A 6,644-nucleotide genomic window follows, 5' to 3' on the forward strand; every position below is an offset into this window, starting at 1 on the left:
GTTTGAGTCCCAGACCCAGTGGCTTAAACTCATGCCGGGTGCGTATACGTGTGTGCCCAAGATCCAGAGAGGAGAATGGAGGAGAAGGGATTGTGGTGTGGCCATCCTCCCTGGAGGGTGATTTTGTGCTTTCTGTCTCTCTGTCTTTCTGGTGCGCGCATGCGCCCTATAGCAAAATCCTCTAAAAAAAAAAAAAAAGAAAGAAATATTACAATTCACTATGTGAAGGCTGAATTGCTGATTAAATGTATCTTGCCGACGACTACCAGCTTAGTAATGATGCATTGTTTACTATGTTGACTGATTAAAAATGAGAGTGAACTAAAACATTTTCAGGTATTGGGTGCACTTATGATTCTAGTCTGAGACTCAGGAAAACTGTTAAAGACAAGAGAGAAAATTTGCGTTTCTCGCTGACTCAAGAAATCTGTTGAAAAATTTGTAATTATATAAAACAGATTTGGGCTGGCCCTGTAGTACAGCCGTTAAGTCTTGTCCATACAGATTCAGATCCTGCATGCCTGACCCACAGTTCGAATCCTAGCTCCAGAGGCTTGAAAAACACGCTGGGTGTGTGTGCATATGCCAGTGCCAAAGGAATGGAGAAATGGAGAAGGGACTGTGGCATGACTAGACCTATTGAGGAGTGTTTTCTCCCCCTTTCTGTCTCTCTGTCTTTAACAAGCTTGTATATCCCCTGGCAATTAAAAAAAAAAATAGACTTGCCTTTTATAAAGAAATGGCTAATTTTTTCATGGTTAAAATTTTAGAGATGATTCCAATTTTAAACTGAACCCTGTTTTCCTGGAGGGTGGAGATGTGTGGCTAAGTATTTTAAGGCATATATTACAAACATAAGGATGTTTGCGAGAGGACTACAAAGAAAAGAAAAGACGTGCTTTTTAAATTACATACAACAGTTCACACTTCACTGTTGCGTTTTTACTTGATACACAATTAAAATGAATTCATGACAAATTCTTGTCGTACAAACTTAGGCAGGCACATATACATTCTATAGCTTTCCTGGAGGGACGAGATCTTCAGTGAGATAATGGCTGTGGATTCCAATTCCTGCATAAGTGAGACTGCGTAATACACCAGTTCTTCCCTGTCAGATTTACGCCGTGCTGCATTCCATACACCTTCCCTGGTCTGAAGAGCCCTGTAAATCCCAAGATGATGCACCATAAATAGCTACCCAATCTGATAGAAGAATCCTCCAACTGCTTCATTACTGACCTGTCTGAAGCGAATTGCATGAGCCCGATAATTGCTCTATTCAGTAATGGCTCCCAGCTGATTTTCTCTGAATTTATTCATGAGCTGCATGAGGGCTAGATAGCCTCCTTTGTATCTCCAGAAGTGGACATCTTGATGTTGCTCACCATACCATGTGTCCCAAATCCTCACCGAAGTACATCAGTGATGTTTATCTTCATTAATCTTGTGCAGCACCTCTTGACCAATTTTGTTGTATACGTCTAGGTATTCTGGTTGAATACTGTAAAACTGTAATTTGTATAGACTGCTCGTTCACTTTTAGGCGTGGAGATTAGAATGAGTATCTTTTCTTGGATCAACTTTCCAGACAAATATGGATTTTAAGAAGCTGTCCTCTTGAGGTCTGTTATTATAACATGTCAATCTCCAGAGCTCTGACAGGAAGAAGGCTGTAGGGTGGCCCTCTGCAAGAGACAACTGGCTGACCCCTTCAGCAGACAGATAGCATCTGCACCACCACTTTGTTCATGCACCTCAGCTCCCTATGCAAGATTATTGGACATTAGGCTATCCCTATTTAGATATATCTTTGTTTATACTTTTGAGATTAATTTTGAATGAGCCCTTTAGTTCTTATTGCTTTAAAACTGATTAGATCTATAAATGTATTGTAAAGCTCATCCTTATGTTTTTAAAGCATTTCCATTAATACTTGAAGGTTTCAAAGCTGACCGACCTGAGTTTACATGCCAGTTTACAACCATTACACACCATCTGTGTGGTTTTCTGGAAGATTTTTGGTGTCACTAACCCCCTATTGGTAAAATGAGGACAATAATACAGCCTACCTTCAATGGTTGCTATGATGATTAAAGAGATTACATAAAGGAGTCTGGTGCATAATAAATGCTGAATAACTGCAATGATGATGATGAGGTGGATGATGATGATGATGACTATGAGGGGAGGCTGATATCAGATCATGAAGGGCCTCAGAGTTCAGATTAAGAGTTTTTATGTAAATATAATGTGCAGTTAGGTATTGGAGATTTAAAGTTTTAAAGTCGCTCTGACATTTCAAGTGCAAGAATATAGGATCATAAGCAAACAATGGGGAATTAGAAAAATGAAATCAGGGCTGGCCAATGAGTGCCATGGTGCTATTTTTCACCAGGGTCATTACATGATATACACAATTTTTTAAAGAGGTTTTTGCCTTAAGTACACATGCTGTCCAGAGGGAGAGACAGACAAAGTGAGAGGGAAAGTGACAAATCACCCCCTAGGGTAATGGACATGCCACAATCCCTTCTCCTCCTTGGATCTTGGGCACACATGCACATGCAACCAGTGTGGTTTTCAAGCCACCTGATCTGGGACTCAAACCGTGGTTGACCATGTGGGATTCCAGCAATGTTATTACTCTGCCATCTGCTGGCCCCATATAGATAATTCTTGAGCAACAGCGAGGCCTGGTACTTCATAATCAACGAATTGTCAAAGAGCTGTGTGAAATGTATAATTTGTAGTAGAAAATAACTCTGGGTATTATGCAATGGACACAAAACTGTAGCAGTCTTTTACGATTGAAATAGCTAATGGTGAGAATGCCCTGTCTTTCCAGGCTTTTTCATCTGAAGGGGAAGCACCCTGTCAGCAATTTGCTTCATTAAGGATAATCGTCCTGCCTTGGTAAGTACCATTCAGGCCAATACTGAGATGTTTTTCAGTCTTCTTTATAACTGAAGGATCCCATTTATGTAGGATCTGTGGACTGCAGCCATTTGATTTTGGCTTTTGCCTAAAGATATTCTGTCTACTGGAATTGACCCTTAGAACTATGAATGATCTTCTTCTCTGGCCTGGGTATGGAGTCCCCCATCAGTTCCTGTCTCCATGCCCAAATATTCTTCGAACTAATCTCAGCACTCTCTCTATAGCCAACTGGTTAGGGATTCCACAAAAGCTCTCACTTGGCCTCCATTTCGGTTCCCTGTCATCTCTTGTTCTAAGCCTTAGCTCTACCCTCCCATACAGTCACCAACTCGGAGATTCCCATCATCCCATCTGGGATATCATCCTGATTTCTACTCCTCCTTATAAACATAAGTCAGTAATGTAGGGTTACCATTGTATCTCAGACTATGTCATGCAAATCATTCCACATTGAAGTGGTAACAGCTGGTACACAAAGAGATGGGGATTGCTGGAGCTTATGTGGCATTCATCCATCAAAGGACATGCCTAGTTACAGGCCCACCCAGTTGAGACTGTGAGTTAACCAAGAGCAACTAGGAGGAGGTATGAAGTACACTTTATTGAAAAATTACACAAGAACATGTAGTAGTGCATGAAATTTATAGTAAAAAAACATTTAGAGATGTGACACTCACATAGCAGTAGCGTTCTTGGAAAGAAATGACAAAGATTCACCAGTGTTTGCAATGGTATATATAGTATTTAGAATTTATTCCTGTCAAACATATTTTGTGTATGGGTTTTTACTTCAAAAATAGGGCAGGGAACTTTTTTTTTTTAGAGATTTTTGCTATTGGGCACATGTGCTTTCCAGAGAGACGGAGAGACAGAAAGTGAGAAATGACCCTCCCCCTCGGGGGGAATGGCCACACCACAATTCCTTCTCCTCCATTCTCCTCTCAGGATCTTGGGCAAGCATGCACATGCATCCAGCATGAGTTTTAAGTCACCAGGTCCAGGACTTGAGCTGTGGTTGACTACATGGGAGTTCAGTGACATAATCACTATGCAATATTCTGATCCAAGTGATGAAGGACTTTTAATGAAATAATTAGGCATTTTAATGTCACACTCCCTTTCTCCTTCTCCCTCACCCAGCTGGATCAGCAAGGGAATAAACTCTCTTACCATTTATCTTTGCTCATGCAAGGCAAATACCCTAAAATATGACTTTTAAAGTATTTCTCATTAAGAAAAAATGATAACATGGTGGGCAAAAACACCTGTTAAGGTAGAGACTCAAAATGTTTTTACACTAATAAATTGATGTATTTTTATTAATCATGCTGACTTGTGAAAAGTCACATTTGACATGTTTTTCCAAAGCTGGGAGAAAAATGCGGCAAGATTACCTGCAAAGACATTTGTGTGGTAACTGCCTTTGAACTCTTTGTTTCTGACATTTATTGTACCACGATAAAAGAGCTTCACCATGGGAATAAATGAACTCAAGTTAGTTTAGGTCTGCTCAGCCATATGAGCAACATGACCCCATTCCTGTCATGTTTAATGATTTCTGCACCCCTACTACCAAATGTCAAATATTTTCCTCACTTAGAAGTTGTTATGGTAACTATCTACATTCACTTCAAGTACCCATAATACATGATGTGTATAATTTCTTCTTCCACGTGTGCAGCTCTTCAGAGGAGTCTGGCCTTTTGGCCAAGCCATGTATTAAACACTAAGAAATGTTTTTCCCTCTCACATTTGTTAGTTTGACTCACTGAGACACGAACAGCTAGTAAGAATACAGCTTTTCTCACTTATAAAAAGGAGTTAAGTCTTACTTTTTAAGTTTCATCTTATCCTATTTTAAAAATAGATTTCTCCCATAGGGCACATGCACTTACCAGAGAGGAGACAGACAGAAAGAGACAGAGAAAGGGAAAGTGAGAAATCACCTCCCAGCGGATTGGCCACGCTGCAGTCCCTTCTTCTCCAATCTCTTCTCAGGATTTTGGGCATGCAAGCAGACATGCCAATGATTTTCAAGGGTGATTTTTGAGGAACCAGGTACGATACTTAAACTGCAGTCGACCATGTGAGAATCCAACCACCTTAACCACTATGTCACCTGCTGGTCCCAAGGAGTAAGTCTTGAAATTTGATTTTAGATCACACTTTTGACTGATGGCACAATACTTTTATGTTGTGATTTGTTTTTCATTTCATATAGAATATAATTTTTAATTTTTAATTCTCTCCACTACTGAAGGTCATTTCTTTTTATTTTGGAAGAAGCAATGAATGATTTCTTATGCGGAAGCTGAGCAGAGAATATAAGTGATTCCATGACATGGCTTTGTCTATGAGCAGTGTTTTCAGTTGCCTTTGAAAACATGTATCTGAAAAGACATTCCAATTCTCAGTGTGTATTACAACAAAAGCTGAGCAAGTATGTGATAAACTGAGTCACACTTCACTCTTTATAAAAAAGAGTTGATTAAAATGGGAATTTCAAAGGCCCAGAAATAACAAAAGAGTGAAGGAATTTAGGAGAGGAGGTCTCCCTTCTTACTTGATCATGCCCAGTTAATCGTATTTCATTTTGTTTTGTCTTCTTGTTTTCATTGATGTCCTCCATGAATGACCATCAGATGTTCCTTGTTCTTCCATTCAGCTCCCCACTGACACTTGAATGCATTGGTTTGGTCTTTGACCCACTGCTTGCTTTCTTCCCTGACCCCACATATACCCCAAAACAGCCTGACTTTCCATAAGACTGCTTGCCTTTTCCTTCCTCTTTTTGGTTCACACATACAACTAGAACACAGGAGTTCTAGCTTTCATTTCTAACTGCCTTGTATTAATCAGGTCCTAAATTCTCAGCTCAGGACCCTACTACTGAGGCTCAGGGAAAACTCAACTGCTCTTGCTAGCCTCATCTTTTGTCTCTTTTCCTCCCTCATTCTACCCTGGTCTTCCGAATCTCTAGCCATGTATTTATAGATGGTTAAAAAAAATGAATGAAACAAATTACAGAATAAAAGTCTACATCACTATGCCAGCAGATGGTGTAGAAGTTAAGGTGGCTGGATCTCACATGGTCAACTACATGGCTTGAGTCTTGCACCTGGAAGCTTGAAAAACACACTAAACATGTGTGCATGCATAACCAAAATCCTGAGAGGAGAATGAAGGAGAAAGAATTGTGGCACTGCCATTCCTCTGTGGAGTGCTTTCTCATCTTTTCTCTCTTTCTCTCTCTCCCTCATGTGTTCATGTGGTTTTAGCAAAAACAAACAAAAAACAACATCCCTGGAATATAACTGTGGGTGCTTATAAGTGGGGAGAGTCTTCCCTTCTCTGAAGTTGGATAGGGAATGAAGGTTCGAAGCTGATACAAAGCAAAAATCTGAAATAATTTTAAGTGGAATTACCAATAATTATGTAATAAATACACATACTGATGAGTTCATCACAATTTAGAGAAATCTCCTTCATCATAAACATTATCATGTGAATTCTAGGAGATCAATAAGGAATTGAGCCAAATTCAGAGTTATAATTCAGGTTGTATTTTAGTGAATATTACAGATACATTATCTGATTTTCTTTCAGGTATTTTAGAAAATATTACAGATACATTATCTGATTTTCTTTCACTCTCTCTTCCTTGTTTTTCTCTTTGGAGAATGTAGGCTTAAAAGGCAAAATGA

General features: G+C 39.4%; 1 pseudogene; it reads right to left on the bottom strand.

Moving 5' to 3' along the window:
• Positions 1-957: 957 nt before the first annotated feature.
• LOC114005171 (protein NipSnap homolog 2 pseudogene) lies at positions 958-4,416 on the bottom strand (annotated as a pseudogene).
• Between the last annotated feature and the right edge of the window lie 2,228 nt (positions 4,417-6,644).

Source organism: Tupaia chinensis, unplaced genomic scaffold (assembly GCF_000334495.1).
Source record: "Tupaia chinensis unplaced genomic scaffold, TupChi_1.0 Scaffold142961_1, whole genome shotgun sequence".
Lineage (NCBI taxonomy): Eukaryota > Metazoa > Chordata > Mammalia > Scandentia > Tupaiidae > Tupaia > Tupaia belangeri.